We start from the raw sequence: 20286 nt of genomic DNA on the forward strand, positions 1-20286 counted from the left end.
GAAATACAGTGTAATACAATACAATTCAATTATATAACTTTATATATGAAGAGTTCAGATGCAAAAGCCTCTAAGTGCCATCTGAAATTTTCTTCTAGAATGATCATTTTTATAAAGCTTGTATATTTAAGTTCAGTAATTTCACTTAAATGACAATTAATAGGTAATTTGCATTGCCATTTAAGTGAAATTATTGAATGAAATGAAAATGCTTGATGAAAATGATCATTCTAGAAGAATATAATAATACATTTATAATGTTTACAAAAGATTTTTGTAAGAACAGATGTTTTTTTAAACTTTCTATTCATCAGAGAATCTAAAAACATCACGTTTCATAGTAAGCGGCAAAAACTGTTTTCAACATTGATAATAAGAACTTTATTAAAAATTGAGCGACCTAATAATAATTGATAATAACTGAACACCAAATCAGCATATCAGCGCATACATGACAATGTAAATAGTGTGTATTAGATATACAATTAATATAAATCAATAAAATTATACATTTCAAAATAATTAACACGAATAATAAAAATAATAATGTATTATAGGATAAAGTGTATATATATATGTGTGTGTATTTGATCACTTAAAAACATAATATTGTATAATCTAACATCTAAATAAAATATACATTAAAATTGCATGCACAATGCAAATGTGCCTGCCCACTATAATTTCCCTTGCGAAATAAAAACAAAAACAAAAAAACAAAACCGCGTGTGTGTGTGCGTGCGTGCGCGCGCGCGCGCTCGTCCGATAGGCTGCGCTATGCTCGCACCCGCAGGAGTCGTTCTCCCCCCCACCCCCTTTCCGTGCGCGCGCTTCCCCGGTCCCACGCCGAGAGAGAGAGAGAGTGTATGTGTGTAAGAACGCGTGTGTGTGAACGCTGGAGCACATTGCTGTTGCAGGAGCTTCGGCGAGACGGTCGCACTACCGATGCGCGGTCGGATACGGAACTTCTCATGGATACGCCAAAGTAGCGCGCGGACGGACGCCTGTCACTCACCGAACGGATTTATTACTCACGAGGATAGGTATGCAAAAATGAAGTCATATGCAATTTGATCATTTATGAACTAACTGCTTTTGGGAGTGAAAGTTGGTTGGGGGCAGCTTGCATAAAGGGGGGCAAGTATTGAATTAGCTTTATTCCGCAGTAAAGGCATGCGTTGCATTGACTGTTATGCGTTTGGGGTTTGAGAGCTCTTTGCAATGCATCTTTGGGCTAAACTGTGGCTGTGTATTGATCTTATGATTAGAGAGATGCATTGCATTCAGGAGATGGTGGGATGTCGTAGCCTGATTTTAGTTATCATGGGGGGACAGACAAGGAATATCCGCACAGAGGAGACTTGTGGACATGCAGAGGGCAGAGAAAGTTGTTGGAGGTGTGGTAGATGTTAATGCATGCATGGTGCAGTGACAAGGTGGGAAGCTCACAAGGTCCCGAGCATCCATAGAAGGGGTATAAATTTAAAGGCGGCCCCCCTGGTGCATGTGTGTGTATATTCTCAAGGGGCCCAGTGCATCTTTTAATTAAAACCCACGGAGCACAGACTGCACTCCACAGATACTGCACAAGTGTGTGTGTGTGTGTGCTACACGTATTAATGTGCTGAATTCACTTTTTTTCTCGCCATCATCATAAGATTGGCTTCACACCGCTCTGCGCTCGGATGATGTTGGCGTGCTCCGCACATCAATGGGACACACACACTCTCTGAAATGCGACACTGCTCTGCGTTAGGAGAATACAGAGAGATATAGGGTCACATAAGCATATGCATCTAAAAAAAAACTGTATAAAGTGCATGTGTTGAGCTGTTCATAAGCATTAAATCCAATGTGTTGTTGCTGAAAAGAAACACAAGCCGCCTTTGATTAGAAATATTAAGGAGAATTTGAACTACTTCTGTTTTGTTTCTACCGCTAACTATCACTTTTGTAGATTAATTACTCATTGCCAGCATTAAATCAGTTTCCCGGGCTGAGTTTTGAATGTGAATGAGATTGAGGCATTTATATAGCGCTTTCATATGTATTGTACACCCAAAACGCTTTTCAATCATATCAGGGGTCTCTCCTCAACCACCACCAGTTTTGGGACAAATCCAGCTTGGGACAGGCAGGGGGCTATTTATGAGAAACTCTTTGATTGGTAATTTTGTTTGTGAGGATATATTGTAATCCACTTTTGAAAGTAAAGATCTACTCCACCCAAAAAATGAAAATGCTGTTATCATTTACTCATTTACCCTCATGTTGTTCTATCTTTCTTCTTCTTCTTGACAATGAAAGTCAATGGGGTCCAATGTATTTTTGTTCCCATCACCTTTGTGTTCTGCAGAGAGTCATACAGGTTTGGATTTTTGGGTAAATTAGTTATTAGTGGTCAGTCAGTTCATATGTTTTTCTTAATGACCAATACTGATACCTAGAGAGCACAGTGATCAATATAATGCTAATATCTATTAACATAATGATATAATAATAGCAAATGAGATCCACAGCAATGCTGAAATTAAATTAAATGAAACCTTTTTTTTCTCTTCTTCTATGGAACACAAAAGTAAATACTTAGCAGAAAGTCAAAGCTGCTCTTCTCCGTACAATGCAAGTGAATGGTGACCATGGCTGTCATGTGAGTTTTTCACAGAACATTGACTTGAATTTCAGTCTGTTCCTTACATACAGCTAACATATGATTTTGGACGATTTATAGCACCCGAATCGTATGGACTAATTGTATGTCGCTTTTATTGTGCTTTTTGGTGCTAGACCCGAGCTTGGTCACCATTCACTTTCATTGAAAAGAGCAGCTTTTGTTTTCCACGAGAGAAATAAAGTTTGGAACGACATGAGGGTAAGCAAATAATTATGATTTTCAGCATTTTTGGCCTATTCTAATCTCGATACGTCAGTCTATGACTCAATTGTATATTTGTAAATGTGTGTCAGTGCATACTTTTCCTGTCACAATTGAGCAAAGTGATGCATTCATCCTCTGCCAGTGCACAAACAATAAAGCATCAAACCACAGCAGAAACACAGATTAAGATCATGCTTAAAGTGTGTCTAGGATCCGACTGAGTGAAAGAGGAGGTAGTCTTGTCTGTGCAGAGCAACACACACACACTTTTGTCCACGTTCCAAACAGCTGTCTGTTTGGATACATGATATGTTATCTCGAATTTATTTTTTTTTTTTACTGGTCCACCTGTTCAGTTCCGTTTGTCCTTTATGTGTTCATCAGTCTGTGTGTGTGTCTGTGGGTAGAATGACCTCCACGTCGCTGATCAATGCCGATGTTCTCCCTTAGAAACGGAGGGATGTGTCCCTGTGTGGGGCGACCCTTCCCCCATCTGTTCCCAGCGCAGCCCAGCGTGTGTGTGCGAGCCGATTCTCAGCATCTGTCTTTGCCAAATGCCAGGGCTCAGTGGACGCTTCACATGAAATCAGCGCCCCGCTCTGGGTGTGTGAGGGAGGGGGGTGGGGGGAGTCCTGATGTGCCGTTGTTGCGTCTCAAAGCGTTCGTGCCATTGTTTGTGTGCGCTGTGTGTGTGTGCGTGCTTTTGTTCTCCGCTTGCGCTGGAATGCTCTTCAGTGCCGTGTCAACTGTAGAGACCCCCCTCAGATCCCGTCCTACACCCCCGCGGCCCCTCTCTTCAATGTTTTCCCTTGTTTTTCAGTCTTAATTTGTTTTGTCTTGCCCTTCTAGACTGTCATTTTTCATAGAGGACTGAAAGACGGAGTAATTAGAGCGGGCTCTTTCTGAAAGTTTCTTTCTGTGCGCGGTCGGGCCCCGTCAGTATGACAGAGGGCCACACGTATAAACAAACGTCTAAGACAGTCGAATACCAGGCTTCCTGTGGTTGTGTCTCAAAACCTAGTGAACTGCCTAGCGCCTACCTACTGTAGATAGCATTTTTTGAACATTTATAGATGTATTTAATCCCTTACTAAAAAAACGCATTTCATCCCTTACTTCAAAGAAGACTGTGGTGTTAAAATGATACATTTCAACAAAAGTATAAAGCATAAAATCAATAATAATATAATAATACAATTATTTTAAAATAAATTAGCCTAAATAAAACCTTCCTAACCTTTTTTGTTGGTTGATCAGGTTACATAAAAACGTGCATATCAGCTCAATTTCAAAATGTGATATTCATTTTATACAACAGTTCAATAAGCGATATAAGGTGATTTAAATGAATCGACAATTTTTGAACACAATATTGTTAATTTGGACTGTTTTTTTCTCTACTTTGCCAATGAAAAAGTTCTAAACAAATAAAAAAAAGTGAATGATTCACCATTTTTGATGAGTCAATGATTCAATGACCCTTTCATAAAGTCAGTGGACAGACACTTGTTTCTTTCAGCCTGTTTGAATGAATCGGTTTAATGAATGATTCTATGATCCGCCAAGTGTGCCGCACACGTCCTGAAAAGTAAGCCAAAGCATTTTGACGGCTGCAGTATTAGGTCATAAACCCCGCCCTCTTTATGTAAGCAAGCCAATCCAATTACACTTCAAAATTGTTTTTTTCCAAAGATGGTTTCTATCATTTCTATCATTCTTATCATGCAGATTTAAGCATAAAATGGTACTTTTCATTTAGCTGAAAAGCACAATTATATTTGGCTAACTCTTGAACTCTTTGTGCTGTTCAAGGTTTTGTGTTCTCAGGTGATAAATTAAACCAGTTGTAGTAAAGTTCTTCTATTTTTTTTATTTTTTTTACTGAAACAGACCAAACAGTTGAAAGCCAAAACCAAAAATGCTAAATTTAACTAAAGCATAATTGTCATTCATTGTGAAGTGCGTTCACACTCCAAACATATTTAGTTGTTGCAGCATATTCACGTTGCCAGCACAAATTAGACACTAACACAGTCAAAACGTGTCATCAGAGAAGTGCTAATTAAACGTCACTGTTTCTGTCAAGGATTTCAGCCCTCCGAAACTATTTCAGCTGAAACCAAAAATTGGAGAATTGCTGTTTCTGCCTGGTTTCAGTTGCAGAAATTTCAGTGCATCACTAGTATTTTCATAGTGCGATGTCCAAAACCATGGTATTAGCATTGCGCCATATCCCAAAAATCATGGTAATTTTTTTTTATTTATTTATTTTTGTAAAAATAAGTGTATTTGGCGCTGTCTAGTAGGTTGCCTACTAGATTGTGTGTGTTTGAGCTTATTAGCCTAAAACACTAAAGTACCTTGTTTGGACTAAAGTCACATGTCTTTTGTTTCCTGTCTGTCTTTCTTTTGCGTTTCTCAATGATCATAGCAGCTAATTAACAGCATTGTAATTAGTCAGGTAATAAAGCTTCAAGTCAAGAACAACTGCTCAAGGGAGCGCCTGTTTAATGAGTGCTGATGCTGTTGTGGAATCGAATGGCTTTGCAGTGTGTGTGCTGTTTGCTTTCTTGGGAATGAACGTAAGAGTCAAAATGAGTACATTGGGTTTGATCCAGCTCGGTAGACCAGAAGAGAGAAACGATAGATGGATGGATAGAAAGAGCGAGCGAAATGCAGGGTTTGGTCCAGTATAGTTGACTGGCGGTTGAAATCTGAGCATGTGATTTTAAGCTAAGAATACACAAGATGAACACAATATAACTGCACTGTAATGATTTTTGGAAGTAAATAAAAGATTATTGATGCACAGAATAATACTGTTTGAGTTTTTCAACTTCAAATTTTCATGTTTAATTCAATGTGTTACTTGCCATTTCTTTGTAATTATTTGTGGAATTTACTAGCAATTTCTGAATGAAAATTGTTTCAAAGTAAAATTTCAGTGTGTGGCCATTTTCAAAATTGGCCAGTTAATAGAGCTGCATGATTCTGGATAAATGAAGAATCGCATCTTTTTTTGGTTTCTCACACGATTCTGAACAGACAAAATAACACGTAATTTACTAAAGGTTCTGACAGAATATTAATTGTTGCAGTCTATTTAAAATATTTAACTAATCTAAGCAATAATTTTTTTTAAACCATTTGAATAATTCAATATCTTACTCATAAATACTTCACTTGTTTCATTACTGGATGAATCCGGAATTTTGAATGAATCTCTCCAATGAAGGATTCAATGACAAATACATTTATTAACAGTCACTTGTCGCCACCTACTGGTGTAACGATGTAATTGATACAATCATTATTTGAAGTGCCAAGTTGCTTTCAAAAGGTTTGAGAAGCTGTTTCATACCTAGATAGCCTAAAGTGCTTTCTTTGGGTCAGGGGCAGCGCCATTACCGATTTAAATGTTCCGGTGTGATTTTGTCAAAGGTGTAAAAGACACAGGCGAATCGCTGTCATTTAGTTGTGTTTGTGTATAGCGTGATCTTTGTGTGTGTGTGTGTGTGGAGGCTGGTGAATGATCCGCTCTGAGCACATGCTGTCGATTCGGTGACGCCCTTGTCTGTCTCGCCGGCGAGCCTGATGTGTATTGATCCAGTATGCCACCGTCAGTGCCAACCACACACACACTTACACACACTGTGTTAGCAGTCTGAGAAAGACTCTTACCTTCCTGACAATCAAAAGCAACTTGATCATTTGAACCAGCCAATCATAGCTCACTTTAACAGCAGCTAACCTAGAATCACAGCAGAATCAAAGCATCCCTCTTACAAAAGAAGCTATTCGGATAGAAAACATATTGACTTGTCTTTTAAAGAAACGCCTTGTTCTGTCTATCAGCAGATTGGCGATTATCTTAGTGTCACAGTAATTTGTTGATTGTTTAAAATATTTTTTTTTGATGATTGATTTTTCTCTGGCAGGGGGAAACGTGCTTAACGTCGAGATGAAATCAAAGCACCCGGTTTACCTTCTTGATATATAATCCTAGTCTTATTGTTAACAATTGATTAAAAGTCCATTATTTGAAAGACATTTTTGTCAAAAGAAAAACATTTTGCGCTATTTATATATATCATCCAATCACAGTTCCTCAATCATTTTTTTTTTTTCTTGTTAATAATCTTGTTTTACTAGGAAATTTGTGACATTGTGAAAGTAAAATGGGGTTGTTTCATTTGAACTAATTAAAGCAATGGCAAGGCGAACAATTACAACGTTATTAACATAACATGAAACTTCATCCTAGGCCTGATCAACATGTGGGGCTAAACACTTCAACTAACTATAAGTAACTTTTAAACTACATGAACTAAGTCTCATTGAGTATTAGTAGACTGTAACAGACTGTTAGGTTCGGGGTAGTATAATAAGTTTGCATGTAGTTGCAATGTTACTTATAGTCAGTAGAATATCTGTTGGGGGACCATCAAAATAAAGTGTTCGCAGATATTAAGCAGACAGTTTACTAATACTCTAATGACAGTTAGTTGACATGTAGTTGCAAAGAAGTTAGTAGACTGTCTAAAGTCGAAATAAAGTGTTACCAAACAAGCTAATTATCAGGAAGTGCTTCTATTTCTTACGTCATCATTTTACGCAAAGATTTCTGTAAAGTAGCGACTGCCTGGTCCGTCCACGGACTGAAATGCTGGTGTTACAACTCGAGGTGTCGTTAACTGCTCAGAAAAAACAAGTAAACTAATTTTAAAGTGATTAGAAACTTGAAATTGGACCACCCACCCACATCCGCCCACCCACATTCGTCTCTCTGCTCGTTGATATCTCTCTTCTCTCCCATATTCCTCCAGCGTTTTTTCCCTGATGTGTTTTTGTTAGGCTCTGATTCATTACATCGGTTGAGATAAATTCTGTTTTTCAGTGGGTTGATGTTACCAGAAGCAGGGGAGCAGCTCGTTTAGGACGCGGCAGTGGTGGGTCGATAGCTTGTTAGAGCTCCGTTTGACAAGATGTTGTTCACAGGTAATTTACCCATACATTTACTAAAGTTGCCACTTACGTCACTGTCGTCCCAGTGTGGATAAGCACAAATCAAAAGCGCATTGATCGGCTTGCAACCTTTATAAGACAAACACCTGGGTGTGTGTTTGTGCGCTTGTGGTAGTTGTTCATTGGTGCTCTGTTGCGAAGTGTTCGTTTGTATGCCAGTGAGTGATTCCAGAAGTGATCATGTCTTCTATAAAGTAGTTATATTGCATTTTCCCTTACAAAAAAGTCTGGTAACACTTTAGTATGGGGAACACATATTCACTATTAACTATGCATTTTGCCTCAATAAACTCCTAATTTACTGCTTATTAATAGTTAGTAAGGAAAATGTTTGTTGCGTTTAAGTTAAGGTATTGGCTAGGATTGAGGGATGTAGAATAAGGTCATGCATTTATATGTGCTTTATAAGTACTAATATGCATGCTAATCACCAACTAGTTAATAGCAAGAATTGAACCCTAAAATAAAGTGTTACCAAAAGTCTTGAGACGGATACCGTTTTACTGAATGCTAGTGATTTTGTTGGGGGAAATTTGTGGGGCATAATGAAGGGAGGCAGCAAATTTCTTGAAAAATGAATGTTGAAAAGTTCATTACATAGGATAATTTTGTTTTCAATGTTACTCAAAAGTTACTCAACCAATATTTTCTTAATAATCCAGTAGGCTTTTAGGGTACTTGTTAGCATTCAAACAATAAGTGTGTGTTGAGCATCATCCCTGCTAAACTTGTATTCAGTTATGTCAAATGTTGTCATTGTCGTCAATGTTGCTCTTGCTTCATTTTGAGGCAGATTTAAATTAGATTATGAACTGTAGATTTGAGGTTTAGCAGCTCCATGGTCATGCATTCCCAGGGAATGAAATGATTAGATGTATACCTTGAAAGCAATGCAATTAATTTAGCTAAAAATGTCTGGCAAATGAATAAAAGTACAGCATGAATCAGAGATGTTTGCATTCTGCACAGCTTCGTCTGATTGAGTTTCAGTTTTGTCGTTGTGATGTTCCACTTGCCTCCAATTTAGAATCCGAATACAAAAACAATGTGTTAAGAATTGATTATTGTCTTTTCTTGTGTTTATACGTGTTGATTTCATTTCAGAATCCATATTGTAATTGGAAGGCTTTCTTCTTTTGATAAATCGCTCTTGATAGGGGGTGGTGGTATGGTCGGTTTATTTTTCCGTCTTTGTAAGTTTGGGAACTCAACACATTGGGCCCTGGAAAAGAGGGGGCCCCATCCATAAATTTTGTCCAGGGCTATGTGAAATTTAACAAAAGTCATGGGTGGTACTTGTTAGTGGTTGTTTAGTGTATATCCTCATCTGTATAGGCAACATGTATCATACATACATGCATACATGTGTTTTTGCACTTAATTTTGCTCTGTGCTCGGCTGTTTATCATGTTTGTGTTTTGTGCATGTGTGTAAGTTCTCATACTCTATCCATTGTGTTATGTATTTATGTGTTTGTTATAGCCAAGGGGATTGGTAAACTATGGCTGTTCTGCTCATAATGGAAGTGGAGCGTGTTCAGACTGCACAGCTGCCTTGAGCTTTTTCTCTGTGTGTGTGTGTGTGTGTGTGTGTGTGTGTGTGTGTGTGTGTGTGTGTGTGTGTGTGTTTGTCTTTTTAAACACTTATATGTTCTTCACGTATGGAGGGTGTGTGTTGTGTTCAATGCATTTGTGGAGGTGGTTGCTGAGATCAGAGCGGCTTTGTTTATGTGAGTTTAGTGAGTTGTACCTTAGGGACAAAAATGTCTTCAGAAGTTAGCTAAACCTGACAAAACCTCACTTATGGGACGTCCTCCGAGGTAAAAAATCATTTATAAATATAGTAAATACAAACTGTTTTCTTTTAGAGATTGGGTTTGGCTTGTAGTCATAGAATTAGCATTAGAAGCTCAATTAGATAGTGAAGTAAACTTGTGTGTGATCTGGTTTAGTGAGATTTACAAGCTGTAATTGGGTTTGGAGCTGATTATTACTGGCAGAAACACTAATCACACACGTCGAGACTTAAAGGCAGTTCTTTCATTGCAGAGGATCCGTTAGACAGTGACTGGGTCTTTCTGAGTGTATGTGTGTAAAGTGTTGTTCAGATTTGATTAGCTATGAAGGTGAGGGAAGCCCAGGCACACCGATACAAACACACACACTCGGCAGTGTGAGTCACACATTCATGGTGCTTTTGCTCAGTGTTTTTGGCAGTGTGCGGTCAGTGCACTTTTACCTGACATAAATTCTGTTATAAACACACAGAGACACACATATAGAAACACTCATACACTCGTTTAATTAGCTATCTGCTTCTTTTTTTGAATATGCAGTAGACTAAACAAAACCTACACCATAATTATAGCTGAAAAAGTTTGGATTTTTAATTATTTTAGTTATTTTTAGTTGCATTAATTACTTTATTTTTATAAATGAGGACATTCCCAAAGGTTTCGTCAGATCTAGCTTACTTCGTACGAGGACAAGTCCTACTTAGACACAAACTCAATTCCTACTTGGACACAAAATCTTTATTTTTCTCTTCTTTCAATTACTTCATTTTGTCCGACAAACAAACCATACAGGATAGTTAAGCAGATTAACGTCAGCGGACTTGAAAAATGGTGAGTATTGACGTCTGTCCACGATTGAAACAACATGCCTTCTGATGTTCATTCATGTTTAAGGAGAGTATCCGAACTGTAGACCTTGTCCACACTAATATGTTTTCGTTTGAAAATGCATCTTTTTCTCTCCATTTGGCCTTCCGTTCACACTGAGACTGCGTTTTTATTAATGAAAACAAAGCTTTTTGAAAACGCTCTCCAAAGTGGATAAATTTGAAAACGCCGTTTTCACGTTGTAACTTGGACTGTGCAAACGGAGGTATTTAAAAATGATGACGTAAGTTTAGTAGGGCTGGTCCGAATACCATTTTTTGAGCTTCGAAGCTTCGGTAGTAATGAACATCGAATATTCGAAGCTTCGGAGAGAGGGGGCTGAACATATTCTTCTCTCTATTAAAGGCAGGAATCTCTATGTGTCTGTCTGTCCGTTTGCATTTTGATTATTTCGAGAACCGTTCATCCAATCGACTTCACAAGGGAGTGCAGTGTCGCATTTGGTGCAATATAGATGGACACGTGAGACGTTCAGAATGAATAAACTTTTAATAAACTACAGAACGGCGCGAGCGGGAAGCGGCTCGCCTCACGCGGGCAGGGCTTATGGTCCGAGAACAGACGCTGCATTAGTGATATAAAACACACACACACACGCAGGTCTGTTAACTTAAGCAATACTTTTAAGGTAGTCTAATATTTTTCTGACTTACAAATTACTGACACAATAAAGGGTAGATTTAAATAAATAAAAAACGAAATTTAAATAAAGAAAAACGAAATTTCAATAAAGAAAAAACAAATTTAAATAAAGAAAAACGAAATTTAAATAAAGAAAAATGAAATTAAGTTAAATTAAAAACGATATTAATTTAGATTGATAATAACGGGTAAAAAGGCTAATACATTTTGTTTCTATTATTCTATTTTCCACAATGTCAAAGCAACGCAGCTTAACCCAAAACACAAGCTCAGACATGCACTTCGGTCCATACAAACTCCGCTGTTCTGCGCTCTAGCCAAAGAACACTCCCGTTGCTGGAACAGGCGTCAGTTCTATTTCTAGCATGCACGCGTTTTCCGCGTGGCTCGAGCCGCGCCTGAGACGCGTGTCTCACGCAGGCAGTTTGCAAACTCCAACCTGTTAACATGGGAGCCGAAATAAAAACGGACACACCACGCAGCCAGTGTGTCGCCGGCCTTATTCAAGCACGAATGAGAACCGTTTCGTGGGGGATCCCAGGTATGCAAAAAAAAAAAAAAAGAATATTCGAATGTCAAATTTTCAAATCGAATACCAACCCACCGAACGAATATTCGAACATTCGAATATTCGGGTCCAGCCCTAAAGTTTAGTCATGATGTGACGCATATTGAAGGCCTACCAATAGATATTCATGTTGATACCGGTATTGTGCCTGTTATGTTCCATTCATTTTCACACTGTTGCTAATGGTAATTTGCTAAATAAAATAAATCCTGCCAGAAGAATTGCGCGATAACTGTATTATTTATTTTCCCGCCTGTTTCATCTCAGTGAGCTTTTGTGAGGTTTTAAGCACGCATGAATTTAGTGTTTTCAGGCATTTTCCAAAGGTTTCTCATCCACACTGAAACGTCGGGAAACGCCTGAAAACGCTAGTGTGGACGGAGAGCGCTTTTCAACGAAAACGCTGTTTTCAAATGTATTAATGTCGACGTAGCCTTATGTCCTGCTAATCCAATACATTACATAAACTAAAAAAAGGTTGTCAAAAGTTTGAAGTTTGTCAAGTTCTTCTTATTAAGATTTGTTTAATTCAGTTAGGCTTGTCTACTACACAGGTTGATTGTGTTAAGTCTATGTGGTAATTTGATGTAAAAAACAAACTAAACTAATTTAACATGTGCACGACTGTCCACAATTGATTAGTTAAGTCAAAAAATTGTGTGTGCTTTGAGTTGCATTATGATGCCAGAGTGTGTGTCAAGTGTGTGTGTGTTTCAGTCCGTGTCACACTTGTTACTCTCCTCTGATCTGTTCCTGATCGCAGGTATGTGTTTCTGTGTTGGCTAGTCTCTCTTTGATGAATCACTTATTGAAGGACAGCTAAGGGGTCGTTCAGGCAGCAGTAGTGGTGCTCAGAGCAGGGGCATAATCAGTCCCAGAGGGTTCGAGCCGTGAGGACGGTAACACCGGCTCAGATAGCGGTAATTACCCTGACCATATATTCCCACAGCACGACAGGAGACAACACTCGCACATACAGACTCTCTCTCCAGGAGCGACCGTGAGAGAAAGAGAGTTTGTTCAGAACGCACCTGATTCATTATTGTGACAGGAACTCGCAAGGTTCATTGTTCTGAGGCTGCATTGTGTTCTGTTAAAGGGACAGTTTATATGAATAATCTGACACCTTCCCTAGTACTAAATTAGTGCTAGATCATGACAACAAAAGAAACCAAAATGTAAAAAAAACACATTCTACCAAGAGTTAAAGGAACACTCCACCGTTTTTTTGAAATAGGGCTTATTCACCTTCTTTCCTACATTTAGATAGGTGGGCAAATGCATTTTTGTCTCAGTGCATGCATTGTTTTAGTTTGACAGGGTCGGCGCTAGCTTAGCTTAGCTTAATGAATGGAATCCTTTGTTGCCAGCTAACATGTCCTGAGTAAAAGTGATAAAAAAACAACAACAAAAAAAACCCACCTAATTACTTATTGTGGCCTGCGTATTCACAACGAGACAAATAGCGATGCAGATTAACACTAGGCGATTTCCTAGGCAGATATTGACTTGGGACTATATTAGGGGGAAGCACAGGCGAAGCACTGCTACTTTGGCGCAGAGATATCACGCAACACATGAAATCCCATGACTTCCATCAACATACCGGCGTGCAACAGGTATAATGGGTCGATCTATACATGCGTCATGTTTAAAATAATCACTTACTCTGTGGACAGCTGTCCATTTGGTCCATTTGGCGTGGGGCGTTTTTTCCAGTTCACGTTATCACACCGGAAAAAAAATCGAGTACTGCAGGATGGATCAACGCCATGAAATCCTCGGTAGCTGTGACTCAACTGCGGGCACGCTCATCTTGATCTGACGCGTTGAGCCTGGTCATCGATGGCAGTAACTTGTTCCACTCGCCAAAGCACAGACACTCTATTTCAGTCGGCATAGATTGGCATATTCTCCCACATTCACACCACCAGTTCGTGTTGGCTCTCATCCTCACATCCTCAGGCTGTTGAGCGATCGCAACCTCCTCCTCCTGTCGTTATATTTCCAAAGCACGCAGCTCATCTTCTGAAAACTCTGGTTCATAGAGGTATGGTTCTGGATCTTGACTGTCTGAGAAGTCACCCTCTTCGTCTCTCACAAAATCAGCCATGTTCATCGCCATTCATGTACTGTAGGAAAAATAGCCAGCTACTATTCACGCCGGTATGTTGATGGAAGTCGTGGGATTTCATGTGTTGCGTCATATCTCTGCGCCAAAGTAGCAGTGCTTTGCCTGTGCTTCCCCCTAATATAGTCCCAAGTCAATATCTGCCTAGGAAATCGCCTAGTGTTAATCTGCATCGCTATTTGTACTCGTTGTGAATACGCAGGCCACAAGAAGTAATTAGGTGTTTTTTTTTTTTAGCAGTTTTACTCAGGACATGCTAGCTGGCAACAAAGGATTCCATTTATTATGCTAAGCTAAGCTAGCGCCGACCGTCAAACTAAAACAATGCATGCACTGAGACAAAAATGCATTTGCCCACCTATCTAAATGTAGGATAGAAGGTGAATAAGCCCTATTTCAAAAAACGGTGGAGTGTTCCTTTAAGAGTCAGTTCTACAATTGCTTTTAAGTGGTGCATCTAGTATCTCTCTCTCTCTCTCTCTCTCTCTCTCTCTCTCTCTCTCTCTATATATATATATATATATATATATATAGAGAGAGAGAGAGAGAGAGAGAGAATAATAATAAAAAAAATTATTAAAGGGATGGTTCGGAGTAAAATCACCCTAGGGTCCTTTGCACCATGACCTCGAGCCAAACACCCCTCCAGAAGCCTTTTTTCCCTTGGTCGAACATTATTAAAGTTAGAGCTTATTTAGAGATATCAGCCGGATGGTTTAGTGCAGGCGCTAATGGATCCTATGATGTATCTCGTAAATTACCCCACTAATAATGCCCAGAATGGTACCAAACTTCTACAGTAGTACAAATAGGTTCTGTACTCATAAAACGAGGCATTGAAAAGTTTGTAAGTACATCAGGAGTTTTATTTAAATAACACTTGCCTGACGGATCATGCTACCGCTAACCCGGACACCGACGTCACTTCACTGAGTTGAGAAAAGCACGTAAAAGTCCTGGCAGAAAGCGATGCATAAGGATGTAGTGTTTGGCTCAAGGTCATGGTGCAAAGGACCCTAGGTTGATTTTACTCCAAACCATCCCTTTAATTAAAATTTGTGTCCATTAAAAGACATTTACAATTTATCAAGTCTTTATCAGACAATTGATGTTACTGCATTGTAAAAATAAAAACTAAAATAAAACATTTTGCCATTGAAAAAAAATATATTGGACAAATATGTGATAAAGTATAATGTATCATAAAAACAATCCAAAGATTTGAGGCAAGACTGCCCAGGTGAATAGGGTATAAAATAGGGCTGTCAAACGATTAATCGCGATTAATCGCATCCAAAATAAAAGTTTGTTTTTACATAATATATGTGTGTGTACGGTGTATAATTATTTTCTATATATAAATACACACACATGCATGTATATATTTAAGAAATATTTGCATGTATATACTGTGTATATATATTTATATTATATATAATTTATATTATATATAAATATTTTATATATAAATAACACATTTTTCTTAAATATATATGCATGTGTGTGTATTTATATATAGAAAATAATTATACTCCATACACACACATATATTATGTAAACACAAACTTTTATTTTGGATGCGATTAATCGCGATTAATCGTTTGACAGCCCTAGTATAAAATTAACTCCATACATCATTTTTTGACATTTTTTTGTACAAGTTTTCTGAAATGTTATGTTTAAATATGCAAATGAGGCATTATCTAATTAAATATACAGTAATTTGCATACATTTCTAGAACAAAATCTGAACATTGGAAGTCAGGTTCACAATTCTTGTTCCAATTTTTTGACATATTAGAGTCAAACGTTTTTACAGAGGGTATTTTGGCTGTCATCAACAACCAGAAAAAGTTAATTTTCAAAAAAAATGTAAGGAGTAAAACGTTGCAGAAAATCAGCCAAATTATAAAATAAAACCTCTGTAAAAACCTTCAGAATACAGATAGGAATAAAACTGTTAAGTTTGGTGAAGGTAAGTGCTGCTGAAGTGGAGATTTCAGGCTCAATGCAGGAGAAAAAACAGCCTTTAAAGATATATACTGTAATTGAAATCTACAGACGCAAATAGATAAAATGCTATAAAAGATACACTTAAAAGTGTATTTTGGATGTTTTCTTTAAAAAACACTTGAAAAAGAACAGCCAAAAAGCCCAAAATCTCTAAATTGACAGATGCATGAAACAACAGTGTTTTTGCCTGTAGTGTCTCGCCTTAAGTTCTTCCACGTTTACAATATACACACAATACATTTTTGCTTGGATAAATAGTGCTGATAGCAGATTTCTTCAAATTTCAAGTTAACTTTCTTTTATTATCAACACAACATATATCGACACCATTTTGGTATGTTCCTCAATGTAAAAGGGGGGAAAAATGCATGTTTTTTGAGCAGCATTTTTGTGTGAACTATGCCTTTAACTGTGTATATGTATGTGTGTGCATCTTCTTGTTTCTACATGTGTGTAAGAGCCTTTTAGAAAGGCCACAAGAGTTAAGCCTCATTCAAAGGAGTCTGATTACCCGAACAGGATGTTTTTGAGTGTTTGTGGACAAGGGACCAAAAGGAACCAGGAAAATAAAAAAAAGAAGTGAAATCCTAGACCTGGAAAGCACTTGATGATGATGTCAGCAGGTCTTTTGAGAACGTGTATGTTAGATTTTCTTTTTTTTTTTCACTGCAATCTTAGGAGAGGTTAAAGCAGGTCTGATTCACTTTAACTGATGTGCTTTCAGCCTTTTTGTCCCTCAGTGTAACGGTGAGTGAGACAGCCAATTTCAAGAACTCTCACACAGACCTAACAAACCATCAGAAAACATTTCAAACCGTCAGAACATCAGTTCTTAAAAACTCAGACTTTATAAAATATGGTGTGCTGGTGGAGAGATGCTTGACTGCTCTGTAATAGACCCTAGGTGCTGTAGTGTTGATTTGATGTGAACAGAAACAGCACAAACAATATGCCGATCTGTTGTGTTCCTGGTAGGCGTGTAAAAATAGAATTCAAAATAAGGTGCGGATCTGTTAAATGGAGCAGAGGCAGGAGGTTAAAGCATTTTAGGGAAAAACTCAATTTAAATTCCATACTCGTTGAACGTTTTTCATTTGCAAGTGTTTAAGTTCCTGTCAGTTTAAACATTCAAGCGATTTTAAACCATTCAAGAAGATGCGAAAGAGAAGTGAATTCTGTTCTCTTCCGCATCTATTTGCGCTTGAACAGACACATACATGTCAAAATGCCCGTCTTTGAACACAGTCTCTTATGGTTTTCGTGAATGTAAACAATAGAGAAATAAAACGGATGTGTATCATTATATTTGATCCATGCATTTGGTCTTAAAGTGACAGCAGCCTAATATTCCTGCTGCTGTTTGAGTCATTATTGTTAATCAAACGACAAAATACAAAGAGAAAATCCGTTTTGTAGCTTTAACAAAGAATAATTAATTTATATAGTGAAGACTAGGCAGTTATTTTACAACCAATTATTCAGTTTCTGTACCTGTTAGACTTAAACATAAAGCACTGCTATTTAATTTGTATCTTTGTTCTATTGTATTTACCTATGCTTGTAATTTGTTTATAATTACAAAATCCATTACAAAATCACCTCAATCATTCTAGAATGAATTCTTTCCAAATAGAGCTATTCAAATCATCTGGTGAATTTTTTTCATATCTCAATATTAGGGCTGTCAAACGATTAATCGCGATTAATCGCATCCAAAATAAAAGTTTGTTTTTACATAATATATGTGTGTACGGTGTATAATTATTTTCTATATATAAATACACACACATGCATGTATATATTTAAGAAATATTTGCATGTATATACTGTGTATATATATTTATATTATATATAATTTATATTATATATAAATATTTTATATATAAATAACACATTTTTCTTAAATATATATGCATGTGTGTGTATTTATATATAGAAAATAATTATACTCCATACACACACGTATATTATGTAAACACAAACTTTTATTTTGGATGCGATTAATCGCGATTAATCGTTTGACAGCCCTACTCAATATATATCGCAGTAAAACAATATATCGCAATGTCAATTTTTCCAATATCGTGCAGCCCTACTCATTGCGTTGATTAAAGTTTCATTGTCAGATCGATGCTCCATTAATGCAGTTTCAGTAAAAAAAAAAATATATATATTTAAAAACATTAAAATGTTTGTGAATTAGCAAAGTGAATTTAACTGAGCACCAGCCATCGGACCATATCTATTGTTAATCCATGCATTGATTTGTTTATATAATAATAGCAAATTCTGCATTCAGTTCTTTGTGGGGCGAACAAGTGTGGGACTCTTTGTGCTTCAAGTTAAATATTTTGGCTTTGGGATAAATTTAGAGGGTGATAATTCTGTCAAGAACAGCTTTCAGTTGTTGCCTGTCTGTCGTCTTCAAGCATCACCTCGATCGCACGAAGATTCGTGGAGCCCTGTGGATGACGAGAAGCTGCGATAGACCCACGGCTGTGTTCATGAGATGGGAAGCAGATGGTTTGATGGTCTGCCTGGGGGGCTGATGAAAAGAGAGAGAGCGAGAGAGAGAGAGAGAGAGAGAGAACGTGAAATAGCAGCACTTGTTGCCCGAAGCCAGTGTTTTGAAACATGGCCGCTACTCAAAGAGAGCATGATGGCTACTCAGATGGTCAGGTTTTAGGTTGGAGCCCCAAACACTTTCCCTAGATAATCGTCTATGCTTTAATGGATTACAGCCTGAGGTAATTACAATGGGATCTGTAGCACACACTTTAAATAAACCTGCAGGCAACACCATCCTGATGGACCATAATGCTTAATGAACTGCAACGCTATCACAGTATATACCCTTCAATGGTTGAAGTTTTTGAGGTTTTGCTGTACCGTTGTAGATATATTTGCGTAGCTGTCAGCGGGCAAGACCGCTTTGCATTACATGTAAAAATGACAGAAATGTTTAGAGTCCAAATGATTTGTTTTATAATATTTGTTTCATTGATTTGAATTTGAAGCTGTTTTGTTCTGATGTCAAATTTGTCATTCATTGTTATAAATAATCTTTTGGTTTGTGGCCATTAAGTATTCAAAAAAGAAAATGATCAAATAAGATGAAGTACTTTAGATTTTTTTTGTTTTTTTTTCAGGATAGTCAAAAAATAGCCATTACCACATGGTTACTTAACTCTTTCCCGACCAGTGTTTTTTTTTTTTTTTTTTTTTACTTGCCTGTCAGCGGCAGCATTTTTGATCATTTTCACAAAGAAACATTTAGAGACAAAACAATTTGTTTTCATCGATTTGAATTTGAATTTATTTTGCACTGATGCCAGACCTATCTTCCTTTTTTATGACTAATCTTTCACTCATTAAGTTTCCAAAAGAGAAAATCATCAAATGAGATTAAGTACTTTTGATTTTTTTTAATTAAATGCAGGTTGGTAAAAACATTGTCCATTACCACATGATTATTTAATATATAAACCATTTTTTTTCTTGAATTACTAGTATCATATCATAATATAAAACATTACTGCAATTTAAAACTGCTCCGTTGTAAAAATTCTGCAAAACATTCCACAAAAGGTGGGCACATGTAGCAGGCTAAAAAGCTCAATGAGGGTACTTAACAAAAAAAAGGTAAAGTTGGCACACCACAGCTCCAAAACTAGAAAAATATGTATTGCATGTTCTCACCAAAAGTAAAATTTCAAGCAGACAATGAACATAATTACAGGTGGGCCCTTATATAATACAACATTATCAACCACATGTCTGCAATATGTATACAATCAATAGGATCTAAACACAAGGGCAGAAAACAAAACGCAAAACTGGACTGTAAGTGGAAACATTAATTAACTTAAACAAAAAACACCTTACTACAAAAAATGATAACAGTCCTACAGCAAAACAAAATAGCACAAATTAATAGAGTTGATACAAATTATAAAAGAAAAGGGTGAATATCAAACTCTTCATTAAGACCATTAGGTGTATTAGGTTTAGATAAAAATATCACATGTTGCCATAATTACATGTGCATCATCAATTGACTTGATGTTAACCGATGATTTCATATGTATCGCCCTAACAGGTTATTTAAAGTCATCTGATTAATTCTGCTTATCAGTAAAGTTTCCATCTCAGAAATGCTCTTTCTGATCTACTTGAACCGAATGTAGTCAAGTTGATTTAGTCATATAGCTACTGTAGTATATTTCACTTCAATAAAACCAGTTAGCGTAGATGTTTACATTTGCAAATAATGAACTTCAAAAAGTATTAAATCGGTCGTGTGTAAAATGCATCCACAGAGAGGCAAATTGTGTATTAGTTTTTAT

General features: G+C 37.2%; 1 protein-coding gene across 3 annotated transcripts in view; it reads left to right on the plus strand.

Moving 5' to 3' along the window:
• The first annotated feature begins 926 nt into the window (after positions 1 to 926).
• The window catches only part of fat3a (FAT atypical cadherin 3a), a 167837-nt gene continuing 148477 nt past the window's right edge, over positions 927 to 20286 (plus strand). For all 3 annotated transcript variants that reach the window (XM_079885843.1, XM_079885844.1, XM_079885845.1), the window contains exon 1: positions 927 to 1043. The gene's annotated coding sequence lies outside the window, so the exon portion shown is untranslated. The remainder of the gene's footprint in view (positions 1044 to 20286) is intronic.

This window comes from Squalius cephalus, assembly GCF_949319135.1.
Source record: "Squalius cephalus genome assembly, chromosome: 11".
NCBI lineage: Eukaryota > Metazoa > Chordata > Actinopteri > Cypriniformes > Leuciscidae > Squalius > Squalius cephalus.